The following is a 19,897-nucleotide window of genomic DNA, read 5'->3' on the forward strand; positions in this document are numbered from 1 at the left end:
GCCCAGTGTGACAGGGAATATTTTCACCCACGGTTTATAGACAAACTAAAGAACCTTAAAAATGAACTGATAAAGCTTTGGGGTGATTGTGGGGTGGTCCGGAGCTGACAGCCAAGAAAGAATTCTTGAAGATGTCTTTGGTGCAAAAAGGTGATTTTATTAAAGCATGGGGACAGGACCTGTGGGCAGGAAGAGGTGCACTGGGGTCGTGATGGATAACTGTTTATATACCCACAGGTTGGCGGGGGGGGTGCTTAGGGACAGCGTAAGTCTCTAAGGAATCTTGGAAGCAAGGTTTCCAGGACCTTGGGGAACTGTTGCTAGGAAAATGCCATTTATTACCATTTAGTAAAACCTCAGTCATGAGACCCTTCAGATGTATATTAGGAAGTCATAAGCTTGAAGTATGATTGCCAGCATATATCCTGGGGCAGTTGAGATAAGGAAGTTTCCAAAGAAGTTTTATACATTAAAGTAGACTTACAGGTTCCTGGGGGGTGGGTCAGGATAATGTTAAGCCAAGATTCTCTTTTGCCCCCAGCAAAGTGTCATCATAGAGGCAGCTGAGCTCCTAGAGGGACGTCACTCTGCCGGTTTCAAGGACTTGTCAATAAGCGGCTGTAGGCAGTAAGGGAACTTAATTTTTCATTTGCCTTAGTTTCCCACATCACCATGGCATGCACTTAAACCCCTGTCCTTTGTTTTTGGGTAGCCAGGAGTGTCTAAGGAATGTCACACATACCCCACCTGGGGGTGGGGTGCTGTTAGCCTGTACTTTGCCCTCAGCTTGCCCCACTCTCCCTCATCATGGGGTGAGGGATGGCTCATTTGTGGATGGATCATTTGTGGGGTGCCTGGATGGCTCAGTTGGTTAACCATCCAACTTTGGCTCAGGTCACGATCTCGTGTTCATGGGTTAGAGCCCAAGTCGGGCTCTGTGCTGACACCTCAGAGCCTGGAGCCTGCTTTGGGTTCTGTGTGTGTGTGTGTCTCTCTCTCAAAAACAAATAAACATTAAAAAAATATTTTTTTAATGTTGACAGCAGTAATTTCTGGCTACAATTTGAAGTCCCTGGATTTCTCCATACATTGGCAGCAGGAAGAAGTGGAACAGTTGTTTTTGGAAAACTTTTGGCAGTTTTGGGGCACCTGGGTGGCTCAGTCAGTTGAGCATCCAACTTCGGCTCAGATCATGATCTCATGGCTCGTGAGTTTGAGCCTCGCATCGGGCTCTGTGCTGACAGCTCAGAGCCTGGAGCCTGCTTCGGATTTTGTGTATGTCTGTCTCTCTCTCTCTGCCCCTCCCCACTTGCACTCTGTCTCTCTCAAAAATAAAATAAACATTAAAAATTAAAAAAAAAAAACCTTTTGGCAGTTTTAATTTTAGACAAACACCTATTCTGACTCACCCATTCCACTCCTATATATTTACCCAGGAGATATATCCATGTTTGTCTGCAAAAAGATTCATACAAGCATGCTTGTAGAACTTGTATGTGTACATTAGTTTAAAATTTGGCTTAGGGGAGCACCTGCGTGGCTCCATCGGTTAAGGGTCTGACACTTGGTTTTGGCTCAGGTCATGACCTCACAGTTCATAAGATCAAGCCCTGCATCAGAATCTGCGCAGATAGCACGGGGCCTGCTTGAAAGTCTCCCTCTCTCTCTCTCTCTCTCTGCCCCTCCCCCATGCTCTCTCTGTCTCAAAATAAATAAATAAACATTTAAAGATATTTTTTAAAATAAAATTTTGTTTAGGGGCACCTGGGTACCTCAGTTGGTTAAGCATCCGACACTTGGCTTGGCCTCAGGTCATGATCTCATGGTTCGTGGCATTGAGCCCCACCTGTGCAGAGCCTGCTTGGGATTCTCTTTCTCCCTCTCCCTCTCCCTCCCCCTCTGCCCCTCCCTTGCTTGCACTCTCTCTCTTTCTCTGTCTCTCTCAAAATAAATAAATGTACTTAAAAATAATAAAATTTAGTTTAAAAATAATGAGTAAGAAGAAAGATTTTCAGATAAACAAAACTGAGTTTATCACAAGCATAACTAAACTAAATGAACTTCTAAAAGATGTACTTCAAAAAAACGAAAATAATTACAATAATTACAAGAAAGAATAGCGAACAAAGAATTTGTAAACACATGGCTAAATCTAAGCAAAAACTGTTTCTGTAAATACTAATCCCTTTTTTTTAAATTATTCTCAACATGGGGCTCAAATTCATGACCCCAAGATCGAGTTGCATGTACTACCAACTGAGCCAGCCAGATGCCTCATATAAATACGAATACTTTTTATCTGGGGGGTAACAAAACGGGACAGGTCTAAAATATTGGACCACCATAGTATGTAAGTTGGGAGGGAATGGCCTTACAGTTTAAAAGTGTTCTATGGTCCTTGTGTTATTTGGGAGGAAAAATTAAGATATTAACTTTAGTTTTTGATAATTTTGCAGGATACAATTTCAAGAATAACTATTAAAACAAGAGAAGTAGAGTGCGTCAGCTCTAAAACATTGAATTGAAGAGTCTCAAAAGTACTGATGGTTCAAATGAATGTTTACTTTACTTGGCAGATGTGGATGGTTCAGTTCAGGCTTTAGAGAGATCATCACCTTTTTTTTCACCTCTGAATATGAATCTTTGTGCTTTGATACTTCTACATGGATTGTGTCTGCATGAAAGAAAGATAGATATGTAAGTCTTTTATCATTTCTACATATTTTTCCCTGTGGTTATAAAATAAATTACAGATTTTTTACACCAACTTCTGGTCCACCTTAGTATCTAATACTTGAAGCTTTGTCAGGCCTCCTAAGACAAATATTCAGGAACTAGGGGACCCAATACATCACCTAAAGACTGAAGGAAGAAAATTCTAGAAAATAATACTCTGAAGCAATGACACTCTCCCATATGCTTCAGCTACATGCATCCACATTTCCACACTTGCATGCACTTCTACGCTGAAGCTGTTTTCTCTAGCTGTGATACAAAACTTCTATTATCTATACATCTACTAGTTGAAATCCTCCCTGTCATTTGATACTCATTACCCTGGAACATTTGATCCCTGACTTAATCATCCCCTCCTTTGATTTCCCATGGTGCTTTGTGCTTTCCTATCTGTTTATCTGTTTATCTGGAATATCCTTTCCCCACTCCCTTGACAGGCTATCTATTTTTAAATCTTAGCGATCAACTTAGAGAACACTTCTCTGGGAAGTTGTTCCTGAAATCTCCAGGCTGAGTTATTTATCCACCTGTCCAGGACTGCGCCAGTTGGGTTTATTGAATGAAAGAATAAAAGGACTGCTGGGTAAGTATCAGAACCCAGCTGAGGTTTAACAACACAAGTTTGTAGAGGACGAGGTCTGCACAGTTTGGTGTCTTTTTATAACGCTGAAAATGTTAGAATTCATTTTTCTTCTATGAGACAAACAGTACACAAAAGATGTGTAGATTGAAAAACTCTCTTCTGACACTGGCCAAGCCTCCAGTGATTGTACATCTCTGCCAAGGCCCTAAGCAACAACAATTCAAACATACATTATTTCTTGTGGATGGAGTAGAAGGGTTACTTGCTGGTCTCTGAGCCTGGTTGCGTATAACTAGTGGGTTGAGGTACCATTCGGTAAGGAGCTCCCACTGGAGTTTGAACCTATGAATTTAAATGGAAAAGAAAACAAAAAGTGAAAACTTAATTACCATTTAATTGCTCTCCCAATACGATAGTACCAGGAGCACAAGTAGCCCCTCCAGAGTAAATACGACACTTAATGAACATCAACTGAAAGGAATGCTAACTGCCAGAGAGAAAAGTAGATGTGAAGGAACTGCTGGTGAGACGGTGTGAAGGAATAAGAACTCAAGAATAGTTCTAGAAAAGGAGGCATGAATGAACTACCGATAAGGCCTACAGAGGACTCTTTATGAGAATAAGATCTCCTACATTGCAGGGCCAATAATCCTCATGGGAAAGAGAAGGGAAATCTGTAAGGTGGACATGGAACATGTTAGATATACAACAATATGTATGGATCTTTGATGAAATACTTTAGTACAGGCATGCGATTTGATTTGATGATTTCCAGGTCAAACGTGAAAGATATGTAGAACTTTTCCTGGTGGAAGGAATGAGGGAAGAACAGGCAGGCACACCAGGTAATGGCGGTGAGTGGAGCTAGGTAGGCATTCGGGGCTAAGAATTGATAGCGCGTCAGTTGTTGTTTTGACATCTCTCTAGTTTGTGTTACCTTTCTGGTGACCTGATAAGCTCAGATTTTTTCCCCCAGCTTTGTTGAGGTATAACTGACAAATAAAGTTGTATATATTTAAAATGTACAACATTACGATTTGGCATTTGTATACAGATTTTAAAATATGTTCAAAAGATGAAAGAAGGACATTTAATGAAAGACAAATATGAGGAGGTTTCACAGGCCCATTAAGGTAAGACTCTGGCCATTTTCCTTCCCTGTTTAAACCTCTTAAATGCATCCTCACTAACTACAGATAGTGTGAAACTCCTCAGCAAGTCTTTCCAAGCCTACTGCTTCTCTATCTTTATCTATTGCACTTTTTCCTCACAAGTTGAGGCAATGTGGGCTGTAGTTAAGGACAACTGGGTAAATTAGAGACTTGAAATGACTAATATCTAAAGACTAATGATTAATGTGTTGACCTGCTGAGAGGTTTCTGGTGATATGCACAGGACTGTGTCCTTGGTCTTCCAGATTATCTGTATCTAAGGTATCAATGAAAATGTAGATGCCATGCTCATTGAACATGTGGATAACATATATACTGGAAGGGATAATAAACATATTAAATAGACTCAGAAACATTAGTGTACTTTCCAAGCTAGAGATAGGATCCCAAATGAATAAGCTGAAGTTTAACAGAGAAAATTGTGAAGTTTTGCTCTTCGATCTTAAAAAATCCCCAGGGGGATATTGGGAGAAGTGAATAGGGAAGAAGTAAAAATGACTAATAGAATTTTAGTTGATAGTAAGGTTAAGTTTTAAGGTTAAGGTTAAGTTTTCCTGTCTTTCTTGTTGTCTTAACCCCATGGCAGCAATTGAGAAGCAGCCCCCACCTCTCTGCAGGGTACAGGGCTGTCGCTTCTGCAGGACCAAACAGAGGGCTTGCTATGACTTCCCGTCTTACAAACAGTGCTGCTTAGAAATCATCAAGATTGCTCTTGCTCGAGGACTGAGACCTTGGTCCACTTCCATGATTCTATCAGATATTGTACCCTGGAATAGCCCCATGCAGTGACCAGATGGGGCACCTAATCCTTCTAGGGAACCTAGGTGTGTATGCCTCCTTCAGTTCACCTGGGTCTGTAGTTACTCATGCCTGAGGGGTGAGATCCCCATTCCACAGTCCAGCCAATGCTAGGTACAGCTTTGTACTCATTCACGCAAACTCCCTAGGAAATGGGCCCTATTCTGTTCACTTTTGGGGGGGAAAATTTTGTGATATAACCTGGCTCTTTTTGTAGCCTTTTAGTTTTTACTTTGCGATCCACACATTTTGCTTCAGTCTCTGTTATATACTAACAACACATGCCATCTGGTTACTGTTTCCTAACCTGGAGTCTACCTTTTAGTGGTTGGACCCTAGCTGCCTATCCTTTCCTGTGGAGTATCCCAGCTCTACCCCCATTCCCTTATATTCCTATTAAGTCTACTTTCTCCAGGCTTGGGCCCATACTTACTTCTAGCATATATAGACATACGTAGCATCATATGATACTCCTCTAATCCTCTTTTGGAGCTTAACTGGCAAATATAGTGAATTATAGAAGTTGCACAGAGAAGTCCAAATGAAGACTTAAAAGAGCTGTGAAGTCAGCAAAGGAAAGCATTAACAAAACAAAATGACAACCAACTGAATGGGAGAAGATATTTGTAAATGACATATCTGATAAGGGGTTAATATTCAAAATATACAAAGAACTTATAAATGTCAACACCAAAAAACCCCAAACAATCCAATTAAAAAATGAGAAGACCTGCAAAAGACATTTTTCCAAGGGAGACATCCAGGTGGCCAACAGACACGTGAAAAGATGCTCAACACCACTCACCATCAGGGAAATGCAAATCAAAACCACAATGCGATATCACCTCACAGCTGTCAGAATGGCTAAAATAAAAAACACAAGAAACAACAAGTGTTGGCAAGGATGCAGAGGAAAAGGAACACTCGTGCACTGTTGGTGGGAATGCAAACTGGTGCAGCCACTGTGGAAAACAGTGTGGAGATTCCTCAAAAAGTTAAATATAGAACCAGAATATGATTCAGTAATTCCACTACTGGGTATTTACCCAGATAAAATGAAAACACTAATTCAAACAGATAGATGCACCCCTGTGTCTACTGCAGCATTATTGACAATAGCCAGGATGTGAAAGCAGCCCACGTGTCCATCAATAGACAAGCAGAGAAGGAAGATTGAATATTATGCAATCATAAAAAAAAAAGATGAGACTGTGCCATTTGCAACGACATGAATGGACCTAGAGGGCATTATGCTAAGTGAAATAGGTCAGACAGAGAAAGACGAATACCATGTGATTTCACTTATATGTGGAATCTAAAACAAAACAAAACAACAAATAAAAAGCAGAATCAGATCTGCAAATACAGAAAACAAACTGACAGTTGCCATAGGGGAGGGAGGGAGGGAGGGACAGAATGGGTGAAGGGGAATGGGAGATAGAGGCTTCTAGCAATGGAATGAATAAGTCATGGGAATAAAAGGTCGACATAAAAGTGCACAGAGAATATAGTCAATGATATTGTAATAGTGTTGTGTGATGACAGATGGCAGCATAATGTATACACTTGTCAGATCACTAAGTTGTACACCTGAAACTAAAGTAACATTGTGTGTCAACTGTACTCAAATAAAAACAATATTTTAAGAACCCTAGAATTAAAAGAAAAGAAAACAGGTATGAGGTAGGAGGAAAACTAAGAGAGTATGGTGTTTCCAAATCTAAGAGTGTTTCAAGAAGCATTCCTCTTCCCTCACTGGCCACTCCTTTTTTTTTTGAAAATGTTTTTAATGTTTATTTTATTTTTAACAGAGACAGAGAGAGAGAGAGACAGAGTGTGAGTGTGGGAGGGGCAGAGAGAGAGAGGGAGACACAGAATCTGAAGCAGTTTCCAGGCTCTGAGCTGTCACCACAGAGCCCAACGTGGGGCTCAAACTCACGAACCGTGAGATCATGACCTGAGCTGAAGTCAGATGCTTCACCAACTGAGCCACCCAGGTGCCCACGGCCACTCCTTTTCTACCTCCTTTGCAAGTTCCTCTGCATCTCCCTGCTCCGTGAATGACAGGTCATCCCAGGGCTCACTGTTTGGATCTGTGTTACTAAAGATCTACACTGACTCCTAGGTGATCTTATCTACTCTCTCATGACACTCTTCAGGGCTTTCGCACCGACGATTCCCTCTCCCTGGAATTGATCTTCCATGTGGCCTATTCCCTCTCCTCTTTCAGTTTTCTACTCAAGACTGAGTCATACTCTCAATAAAGTGTTCACTGACCAGCCTATTTAAAATGGAAACCTACCCCAATACTCTTACTCTTCCCTGCTTTAAATTTCTTCATAGAATGTGAAGAAATTCACCTTATTTATTTATTGTGTGTACTCCCTCCCATTAGAATGTACGTACCACAAGGACATGGATTTGTGTTCCTTTTGATTATTGCTATATCCCCTTTCCTAAAACAGTACCTAGAACATAGTAGATGCTTAATGAGTACATGCTGGCTGAGTGATAGAAGTGTTGAGTAAGATAAGGACAGAAAAGTAACTCATTGGGTAATAGTGGGGTGCTATTTATATAGGGTAGTCAAGAATGGACTCATTTGGTCAGATCCCTGAAGGAAGTAAGGTAGTGAGCAAAATGAGTATCTAGGAAAATAGTGCTGCGAGCACAGGGCATAAAAAGTTGCAAATACCCTGAGCTGGGAGGGTGCCTGGTGTGCTCAAAGAATAGCAGGGAAGTCCTGTGCCTAGAATGAACTAAGCAAGGCAAAAGTGCCAGGATATGAAGACAGAGAGACCATGGGGAACCGTGGCTTTTACTCCGAGAGAAACGGGAGCAGGGGCAGTTGCACCTGAGTGGCTTGATCTAACTTATTCTGTAAGCCAATCATTTATGGAGCAAAAGAAAGAAAGGCATCAAGGAGGACTCCAAAGTGTTTGGCCTGAGCACCTAGAAAGACAAAGTTGCCATCAGCTGTGATTGGGGTGGCTGTGAGTAGAACAGCTTTGGGGAGATCAGGAGTTCAGTGTTGCATCTGTACAGTTTGAGATGCCAATTGCACATCCAGGTGAAGGTGTCAATTAAGCAGTTGGATATATACATTGGTAACAGGGAAGAGCTCTAGACTGGTGATACAAGTTTGGGAATCATCAGCGTATAAATGTACGTCTAAAGCCATGATGTAGATGGGGTCACCGAGGGAATGAATGTTGATAGACAAGGTGCTCAGAGATTGACTCTGGGGCACTCGAGTATTCAGTGATGGGAAAGACAAAACTGAAAAGGAACAATGGGTTGAGAGTATGATGTCCTAGAAGTCAAGTGAAAAGGGAAGTTCGAGGAGTGGGGAGTGGTCAGCTGTATCAAATACCACTGGTAAGACATGATGTGGACTGAGACATAGCCATAGGTTATGGTAATACTGAGGTCACACATGACTGAAAGAAGAACGATGGGGGCAGGCAGAGTCCTTACTGTAATAAGTTCAAGAGAGAATGAGAGGAAAAGAAGTAGTAACATAGCATATACAGAATTCTTTTGAGAAAATTTTCGGTGGGGCACCTGGGTGGCTCAGTCAGTTAAGCATCTGACTTCGGCTCAGGTCATGAACTCACATATCGTGAGTTCAAGCCCCACGTCAGGCTCTGTGCTGACAGCTCAGAGCCTGGAGCCTGCTTTGGATCCTGCGTCTCCTTCTCTCTCTGTTGCTCCCTTGCTTTCTCTTTCTCAAAAATAAAGATTAAAAACAAAATTTATGGGAATGCAAGCTGGTGCAGCTACTCTGGAAAACAGTATGGAGGTTCCTCAAAAAATTAAAAATAGAACTAGCCTACGACCCAGCAATTGCACTACCAGGCATTTATCCACGGGATACAGGTGTGCTGTTTCGAAGGGACACGTGCACCCCCATGTTTATAGCAGCACTATCAGCAATAGCCAAAGTATGGAAAGAGCCCAAATGTCCCTCGATGGATGAATGGATAAAGAAGATGTGGTATATATAGACAATGGAGTATTACTCGGCAATCAAAAAGAATGAAATCTTGCCATTTGCAACTACATGGATGGAACTGGAGGGTATTATGCTAAGTGAAATTAGTCAGTCAGAGAAAGACAAAAATCATATGACTTCACTCATATGAGGTCTTTAAGAGACAAAACACATGAACATAAGAGAAGGGAAGCAAAAATAATACAAAAACAGGGAGGGGGACAAAACAGAAGAGACTCATAAATATGGAGAACAAATGGAGGGTTGCTGGAGGGGTTGGGGGAGGGGGGATGGGACAAATGGGTAAGGGGCACTAAGGAATCTACTCCTGAAATCATTGTTGCACTATATGCTAGCTAATTTGGATATAAATTTTAAAAAATTCAATTAAAATATTTTTGTAAAAACAAAAAGAAAAAAAAAAATTTTCGGTAATAAGTACAAAATGATACTGATCACAATCAATTTTTAAAAATCATATAAAATAATAGTATATATTTTTCCATAGCAAAAGAATGGAAATGTTCTGGAAGGCCACACATAAAATTCATCACAATCATTGTCTCTGGAGGGGTGGAGGGTGACTAGCACTGGAGGTGTGCCAAGATTATTTTGCTGTTATTTGTAAAATAACATCATTATCATTAAAAATTATCTGAAAAAATTATGACAAAATACTAACATTTAGTAATTCAGGACTTTGAGGTATGGATGGCTATTATCTTATGTACTTTCCTGTATTTTTAACGTTTTTCCAAATTAACACCACCAACAAAAAAACATGAGTTAATTGGTGGTGAGGCTATGTAGACTGAATGACTTCACAGTTTCAATTAACTGTATTATATCACATGACATTTATGGAGTGCACTGAAGCTATAAAAAGGGGAACTGCTGATTGCAAACAATTTTTAACCAAGTAAAGAAAAAAATTTAAATCATGAAAACATTGCCAAATAGGCAGAACAGAAATAATGGACTAAAATGAGTTAGAAACAGGTTGGATGAAAAACCTGAAATCAGAAAATCTCCAGACATTCTGCTCGTCTTAACAATTTCTCCCATTGCAAGTCTTGAACAACAACAACAAATTCAGCCTTATTACATTTCACTTTTCTTTTACCTGCTTAATGAAGAGTGGAAATGATCCCAGAGAGCAAAATGGCAAATAAAACAAAACAAAATGAAATAACAACAAAAATCCCTGCAGTAAAGGAGAAAAACCAGCAGCAAACAGTAGCTCATAACTCAAACCAAGAATGTAAAGTAAGTTATACTTATATCTCCATTATGTGCATGTTGATTATTCCTATTTTGGATTATCTATTAATTCTGGAACAGCTTTCTCTAAATTATTGCACGGCCACAAATCCCATCTCTTCCCCATTTCTAGGGTTCCTTTCTCATAAAGCCTTTGCGATATCATATCTCAAAGGGCTGCCATTTCTTTTTCCAATGCAAGGAAAGGATGTGGATTGATTACCTTCCATTTTTAATTATCTGTATCATGTTTTTTTTTCTGTTAGTGCAAGCCATGGAGAATTTTAAATATATTTCCCACTCTTGGGCGCCTGGGTGGCTCAGTCGGTTGAGCATCTGACTTCGGCTCAAGTCATGATCTCACAGTTTGTGGGTTCAAGTCCCACATCGGGCTCTGTGCTGACAGCTCAGAGCCTGGAGCCTGCTTCGGATTCTGTGTCACCCTCTCTCTCTGCCCCTCTCCCGCTCACATTCTGTCTCTGTCTCTGCCTCTCTCTCTCTCTCTCTCTCAAGAATAAACATTTTAAAAAGTTGTTTAAATATATCTCCCACTCTTGATATCCTAAAAGGGTTTCTTCTTACCATTCTATATAGGCACTTGCTGTGAAGTCACTGGATAGGCCCCTGGAGGTAGTACTTTGAAGAAAAGTGTCAGTTACTACATAGTATGTTTTCTACTAATATTTAATAAGAAATATTATACAGAAGAAATTCTGCTACATATTTAATATTGAGAACAAATATAGTAAACCATTTATACCCAGGGCAATGATTTTTCTTTGAACATGAAAAATTTAGGACTAGACAGGCATATAAACCAATGAAATAGGAGACAGTACAGAAAAAACCCTCACGTATCTGGTCAATTGATTTTTGACAAGGGTTCCAAGACCATTCAATGAGGAAAGGACAGTCTTCGACAGATACTGCAGAGACAACTGGATAGTCACATGAAAAACAGTAAGTTTGGACCTTGACCTCACAGTATATACAAAAACTAACCCCAAATTGATCAAACAACTAAACTTATGAGGTAAAACTATAAAAATCTTTGAAGAAAGCATAGGGAGTAACTTTCATACCATCAGATTTGGCAATGAAATCTTCAACATGACACCAAAAGTCCAGGCAACAAAAGAAAAAAATAGATAAATTGGACTTCATGAAAACTCTAAAAATTTTGTACATTTAAGGACACTATCAAGGGAATGAAAAGAATGGGAGAAAATATTTGCTATTCATATATCTCATATATCTATATAAGAACACCTACAACTTAAAAACAACAAAGCAAATAACAAAATTCAAAAATGGCAAAAGGTTGGGGCACCTGGGTGGCTCAGTCTGTTATGCATAGGACTCTTGATTTAGGCTCAGGTCATGATCTCACGGTTCGGGGGTTTGGTGGGTTCGGTCCTTGCATCAGGCTCTGCACTGGCAGTGTGGAGCCTGCTTGGGATTATCTCTCTTCCTCTCTCCCTGCCCCTCCCTCACTTGTGCTCTCTCTTTCTCTCAAAATAAATAAATAAACTTTTAAAAAAATGGCAAAAAGTTTTGAACAGACATTTCTCCAAAGAAAATATACAGAAGGCAAAAAAGCACATGAAAAGATGCTCAACATCACTAATCATTCGGGAAATGAAAATCAAAATTACAATGAGATATTAGTTCACACCCATTAGGATGGCTATAATATATATTTTTTAATCCAGAAAACAAGTGTTGGTGAGTTTGTTGGGAAGTTGAACACTCATGCACTGCTGGGGGAATAGAAAGTGGTTTAGCCACTGGGGTAAATGGTATGACAATTCCTCAAAAAATTAAGCATAGAATTATCATATGATCCAGCAATCCTACATCTGGGTATATACCCAAAGAACCGAAAGCAGAAACTCAAATAGATACTTACACACCAATGTTCACTGCAGCATTATTCATAATAACCAAAAGATGGAAACAACCAATGTGTCCATCAATGGATGAATGAACAAAGAAAATGTAAATCTATACAATGGGAAATTATTTAGCCTTAAAAGAGAATGAAATTCTGAGACATGCTACAATATGGATGAATCTTTTTTTTCAGTATGGGTGAATCTTGAAGATATTACACTAAGTGAAATAAGACACACACAAAAGGACAAATAATGTATGACTCCACTTAGAATGAAGTACCTAGAATAGTCAACTTGATAGGCACAGAAAACAGAAAAGTAGTCACCACTCAACATTCTGAATGCATTTAATGCCACTGAATTGTACAGTTAAAATTGTTAGGATGGTAAATTTTATGTTATATGTATCTTACCACAATAACAAAGTTTTAAGAAGATAATAGTAAAATACCTTAAAATAATAACATATTAAGTCAGCAGGGAGTATGATCAAAATTCAAGTTTCCTAAGTCCTTATGTCCTTTCAGAAGAAATTACTAACTTTAGACTTCCATAGTTTAACTATGCATGCTGTAGTCTCTAGGGAAACAGAAGGATAGCAGAATAGTGTATAACTTCAGAAGTTAACAGGGGGAAAAGTGAAAGGAGGAAAAAAAGAATGTAATTATTGCAAAAGAAGGCCAAAACTGAGGGGGGGGGGAACAAAAATAGGAGGGAAGATATCCTATAATAGGAATATCCAAATATACCCATAGTTACATAAAATATACTTACTAAACTCAAGGTAAAAGCCAAGGATTGGGTTCTAGTTGCAGTTAAAATCTAGTCAGCACAGGCAACCTGCCTTTCCTACTGAGCACCTAAGTATAAAAGCTGGGTCGCATGCCTGAGCAGCTATTAGAACACTGGAAAGTAAGTATCAGCAAGTGGATCAGGAAAAAAATCCCAAATCAGAAGTACCACTGAACTGGCAGTGGATTCATCATTTTTCCCTTCCACTATCCCCACACTGGACTCAAAGCAGCCTAAGACCTGGAAGATATCACTGTTGTACAGATGAGAGAAAACTCCAGAAGTCTAGCTCCGGTCTGTGTGAGAACTTCTAAAGCTCAGAGAAAGTCAGAAAGTCCCCCATACTGTATTCTCTCACACCCCAGATCCCAGGCAATCCTACTTGCTATCTTGGCAGCAAAAGTGGCTTGCAGGGAAAACTGGAAGAGCCAAATATCTGAGGGAGAGAAATGTTCTTCTCCATTAGGGGGAGCTGTGGCTCTGTGAGGGGAGGGATAAAAACTTTTTTTTTTTTTTAATTCTGTCCTACCACCACCACTTGGAACCCTGACTTGTCTCAGTCACAGAAGTGAGGGGTTTTGGGGCCAGAGGAAAAAGAATGAGAGTCCCAGGAAACTGGAAAATACTGGAGAGAGAGCAGAGATACAAAAGCACAGGGAAGCTGTTTATGAACTACTGGGGTCATGGTCCGCTTCTCCTCACCCCTGCAGGGGTAGATCTGATCTTTATTTATTAAGTTTCTTTTAAATCTTAATTCCAGTATAGTTAACATACAATGTAATACTAGTTTCAGGAGTAGAATTCAAAGATTCATCACTTACATACAACACCCAGTGCTCATCACAACATGTGCCCTTCTTAATACCCATCACCCCTCCAGCCCATGTCCAACCCACTTCCCCTCTAATGACCATCAGTTTGTTTTCTATCAGTAAGAGTCTGTTTCTTGGTTTGCCTCTCTTTTTTCCCCTTTGCTTGTTTATTTTCTTTCTTAAACTCAACATATGAGTGAGATCATATGGTATTTGTTTTTCTCTTACTTATTTTGATTAGAATAATACTCTCTAGCTCCATCCATGTTGGTGCAAGGGCAAGATTTCATTCTTTTTTATAGCTGAGTAATATGGATCTTTTCTTTCCTCATATTTTGGAGTAGGGTTCAGAAGAGGGCTGGAATAAGGGATAGGGCTAGGGTAAGGGCTGGAGTGAGGGTATGGGCCTATTGTCCCTCAGTTCAGAAACCTCTCCAGAGGGATAAGTAAGACGAGAGTCACGGTCAGGGTGAGGGCTTGGGGTTAGTGGTTAGTGGTTAGGGGTTAGGGGTTAGGGTTTGGGTTAAGATGACATGACAAGATTTCCTTCTTCTTTATGGCTGAATAATATTCCGTTGTATATACACATCAAATGTTTTATTTTTTCAGATCATGGGTTTAGTTTATGCCTGGAATAAGAGTCAGGGATAGGGCCATGGTGGTGGTATGGGCCTATTGTCCTGCAGTTCAAAGACCTCTACAGAAGGATGAGTTTAGGTAGAGGGTTATGGTCAAGGTGAGGGCTTAGGGTTAAGGGTTATTGGTTAGCAGTTAGGGATTAGAGTAAGAGTCTGATTTAGGATTAGGTTTTCAATTAGAATACTCTCTAGCTCCATCCATGTCACTGCAAGCGGGAAGACTTCATTCTTTTCATGGCTGGATAATATTCCATGGTAGATATATACCACATCTTCTTTATCCATTCGTATAGAGGGACACTTGGGCTGCTTCCATAATTTGCATATTGTAAATAATGAGGTAATATACCTAGTAGTGCATGTATCCCTTTGCATTAGTGTTTTTGTATTTTGGGGGTAAATAACTAGTAGTGCGATTGCTGGATTATAGGGAAGCTCTATTTTAACTTTTTGAGAACCCTCCACACTGTTTTCCAGACTGGCTGTACCACTTTGCATTCCCATCAACAGTGTAAGAGGGTTCCCCTTTCTCTACATCCTAGCCAACATCTGTTATTTCCTGTGTTGCTAATTTTAGCCATTCTGACAGTTGTGAGGTGATATCTCATTGTAGTTTTGATTATGCATTTCCCTGATTGTGAGTGATGATGAACATCTTTTCATCTGTTGGCCAGCTGTATGTCTTCTTAGAGTGTGTGTTCATGTCTTCTGGCCATTTTTTAAGTGAATTATTCAGTTTTAGGTGTTGATTTTTATAACTTCTTTATAGATTTTGGATACTAACCCTTTATTGGATCTGTCATTTGCAAATATCTTTTCCCATTCTTTAGGTTGCTGATTACTTTGTTGATTGTTTCCTTTACTGTGCAGAAGCTTTTTATTTTGATGTAGTCCCAATAGTTTATTTTTGCTTTTATTTCCCTTGCCTCAAGAAAGTAATGTCAAAAGGAAGCCAGGGTAGCTATACTTATATCATACAAAATTGACTTTAAAACAAAGACTGTAATAAGAAACAAAGAATGAAATTATATAATCATAAAGGGGATGATCCAAGAAGATATAACAATTGTAAATATTTATGCATACAACATGGGAGCACCCAAATACATAAAATGGTTAATAACAAACATAAAGAAACTGATTGATAGTAATACAAATAATAGTAGAGAACTTTAACATCTCACTTACATCAATGGAAAGATCATCCAAACAGAAGATCAACAAGGAAACAGTGGCTTTGAATGACACTCTGGAACAGATTTTTGGTTTTTTTAGAGGAAGAGTGTGTGTAAGCAGGGGAGAGTGGCAGAGGGAGGGAGAGAGAGAGACAGAGAGAGAGACAGAGAGACGGAGGGAGGGAGGGGGAGAGAGAGAGAGAGAGAGAGAGAGAGAGAGAGAATCCCAAGTAGGCTCCACGCTCAGTGTGGAGCCAATGTGGTGCCCAATACCATGACCCTGGGATCATGACTCGAGCTGAAATCAAGAGTCAGACGCTCAATCAACTGAGCCACCCAGGAACCCTGGAACAGATGGATTTAACAGATATATTCAGAACATTCCACCCCAAAAGAAACATTCTTTTCAAGGGCACATGGGAACATTCTCCAGAATAGATATTAGTTCTCAAAACAAGTCTCAACAAATTAAAAAAGATTGAAGTCATAAAATGCAACTCTTCTGACCACAACACTATGAAAGTAGAAGTCAACCACAAGAAAAAGTCTGGAAAGCCCACAAATACATAGAGGTTAAATAACATGCTACTAAACAATGAATAGGTCAAAGAAGAAATCAAAGAAGAAATAAAAACTTACTACATCTTACTCGACACGTCTCTGAAGGCAAAGGAAATAAAAGTAAAATTGAACTACTGGGACTCATCAAGATAAAAAGCTTCTGCACTACAAAGGAAACAATCAACAAAACTAAAATGTAACCTATGGAATGGAAGAAGACATTTGCAAATGATATATCAGATAAAGGGTTAGTATCCAAAATCTATAAAGAACTTACCAAACTCAACACCCAAGAAACAAATAATCAAGTTAAGAAATGGGCAGAAGACATGAATAGATACTTTTTCCAAAGAAGACATCCAGAGGGCCAACAGACACATGAAGAGATGCTCAACATCACTCATCATCAGGGAAATACAAATCAAAACCACAGTGAGATACCACTTCACACTGGTCAGAATGGCTAAAATTAACAACTCAGGCAACAAATGATGTTGGCAAGGATGTGGAGAAATGGGAACTCTCTTGCACTGTTGGTGGGAATGAAAACTGGTGTGGCCACTCTGGAAAACAGTGTGGAGGTTCCTCAAAAAATTAAAAATAGAACTACCCTATGACCCAGCAATAGCACTGCTAGGAATTTATCCAAATGATATAGGAGTGCTAATTCATAGGGGCACCTATACTCCAATATTTATAGCAGCGCTTTCAACAATAGCCAAATCATGGAAAGAGCCTGAATGTCCATCAACTGATGAATGGATAAAGAAGATGTGGTTTATATATACAATGGAATACTACTTGGCAATGAGAAAGAATAAAATCTTGCCATTTGCAACAACGTGGATGGAACTGGAGGTGTTATGCTGAGTTATATAAGTCAGTCAGAGAAAGACAGATATCATGTGTTTTCACTCCTATGTGGAACCTGAGAAACTTAACAAAAGACCATGGGGGAAGGGAAGGGGAAAAATAGTTTCAAAAGAGGGAGGCAAACCCATAAGAGAATCTTGAATACAGAGAACAAACTGAGGGTTGATGGGGAGTGGGGGAGAGGGGAAAGTGGATGATGGGCATTGAGGAGGGCAGTTCTTGGGATGAACACTGGGTGTTGTATGTAAGCAATGAATCATGGGAATCTACCCCCGAAAACAAGAGCACACTATATACACTGTATGTTAGCTAACTTGACAATAAATTATATTTAAAAATTTTTAAAAATAAAGTTTTAGTTAAGAATATAAAAAAAATTACATGCAAACAAATGAAAGTTAAAACACACTGGTAGATCTGATCTCAATGAGCATACCGAAGAATGATCACAGGGGAGAGACCAACACCTAGATCCCAGGCTGACTGTTGGGCGGTGCACATGCAGAAAGGGCCAGAACAGTAGCGCAAAGACTGTGGAAAGTGGGCTGACCCTAGAAGCACAGGCCAGAGAAGGAGGCAGAATGTGCAGCTTATGCCTGACCAGGTCATATGCCTGCTACAACACAAGTATTAACATTCTTCGTAAAACTTAACAAGACCTGGAGTCAAAGTCATAGGCAAAATGTCCAGGATGCAATGCAAAGTTACTTGGTACGTGAAGAAAACCATGAATATGTCAATTTGCATGACAAAAAGGTAATCAACATACACTAATGATAAGATGACACAGATGGCGAAATTATCTGACAAAGACTTTAAAGTGGCTATTATATGAGAAAGAATGAAATATGGCCCTTTGTAGCAACGTGGATGGAACTGGAGTGTGTGATGCTAAGTGAAATAAGCCATACAGAGAAAGACAGATACCATATGTTTTCACTCTTATGTGGATCCTGAGAAACTTAACAGAAGACCATGGGGGAGGGGAAGGAAAAAAAAAAAAAAGAGGTTAGAGTGGGAGAGAGCCAAAGAATAAGAGACTGTTAAAAACTGAGAACAAACTGAGGGTTGATGGGGGGTGGGAGGGAGGGGAGGGTGGGTGATGGGTATTGAGGAGGGCACCTTTTGGGATGAGCACTGGGTGTTGTATGGAAACCAATTTGACAATAAATTTCATATATTAAAAAAATAAATAAAGTGGCTATTATAAAAATATCTGACAAAGACTTTAAAGTGGCTATTATAAAAATGCTTGAATGAGTAATCATGAACACCCCTGAAATAAAAGTTAAAATACAAAGCATCAGCAAAGAGACAGAAGAAACAGGAAAAAGCCAAATGGAAACTTCAGAACTGAAAAATGCAATAATTGAAATAAAAATGCCCAATCAACGGACTCAATATCAGAATGCAGATGACAGAGGAAAGATTCACTGAACTTGAAGACAGACCAATAGAATTTTTCATTCTGGAGAACGGAAAAAAAAGACTCAAAAGAACCAAAAAGAGCCTCAGGGACTAGTGGAACAACCATCTAAAGGTCTAATATTTGTGTTCTTAGAGTCTCAGAAGGGGAAGAGAACGACTGGAGTGCTGAAAAGATATACAAATGCATATTTAAGAAGCTGTACAAACTAGAACAGAACAAATCCCCCAAATCCATGCCATCACATTAAAACTTCTGAAAATGAAAGACAAAATATATTGAAAGAAAATTTTTACAATATCTATAGGGGAACAAATGATTCAGATGACTGTGGAGTTTTCATCAGAAACCATGGGGCCAGAAGGAAGTGGCCCATTTTTTCAAATGCTGAAAGAAAAGAACTGTCACTCCAGAATTATGTATCCAGTAAAAGCTGTTTTAGTAATAAAGGTGAAATGAAGCCATTCTCAAATGAAGGAAAAATAAGAGAATTCATAGCCAGAATTGCCAGAATTGCTAATCGATGTTCTTCATATAAAAGGGAAATTATACTAGCAGGAAACTTGGAATATCAGGAATGAGGGAAGAGCAACGGAAATGGCAAATATATGAGTAGATATTATATAGGTTATCCTCCCATTCTTGAGTTCTACAAAAGGTGTAAGATTGATCGGTCTTCTGAGTGTAACGTATGTACAGACAACTCTAACGTAAAAAAGAGGAAGATAAGGGACCTATATGGTGCTAATGTTTCTACATTCCAATTGAAATGGTAAAATTTTGAATCTAATGGACTGTGAAAAGTATGTGTTTTGTACCTGCTAGAGCAAACACTAAAAAACCATACAGAGAGATATAGTCCAAATCACAACATATAAATTAAAATGAAATACTATTCTAAAATATATTCAAAGAACCCAAAAGAAGGCAAGAAAGAAGAAACAGTGGAACAACAACAATGACAATGAATAGAGGGAACAAACAGAAAATAATAAAATGTCAAACCTAAATATAAACACATCAGGATCTAATTGACATTTATAGAACATTCCACCTAACAACAGTAGAATACACATCATCAAGTGTTCATAGAGTGTCACTAAGATAGACCATATCCTGTGTTATAAATCAAAAGTTAATAAATTTAAAGGAATTTAAAGCATACAACATACTTTCTCTGAC

General features: G+C 39.2%; 1 protein-coding gene across 2 annotated transcripts in view; it reads right to left on the reverse strand.

The window, feature by feature from the left end:
* Nucleotides 1-2,553: 2,553 nt before the first annotated feature.
* The window catches only part of LOC145714287 (phosphatidylinositol-binding clathrin assembly protein-like), a 48,113-nt gene continuing 30,769 nt past the window's right edge, over nt 2,554-19,897 (reverse strand). For both annotated transcript variants that reach the window (XM_081793624.1, XM_081793623.1), the window contains 2 exons: nt 3,550-3,661; nt 2,554-2,674 (listed from right to left, as the gene is read on the reverse strand). The gene's annotated coding sequence lies outside the window, so the exon portion shown is untranslated. The remainder of the gene's footprint in view (nt 2,675-3,549; nt 3,662-19,897) is intronic.

The sequence above is a fragment of the Panthera onca genome, chromosome X (assembly GCF_046562875.1).
Source record: "Panthera onca isolate mPanOnc1 chromosome X, mPanOnc1 haplotype 2, whole genome shotgun sequence".
Lineage (NCBI taxonomy): Eukaryota > Metazoa > Chordata > Mammalia > Carnivora > Felidae > Panthera > Panthera onca.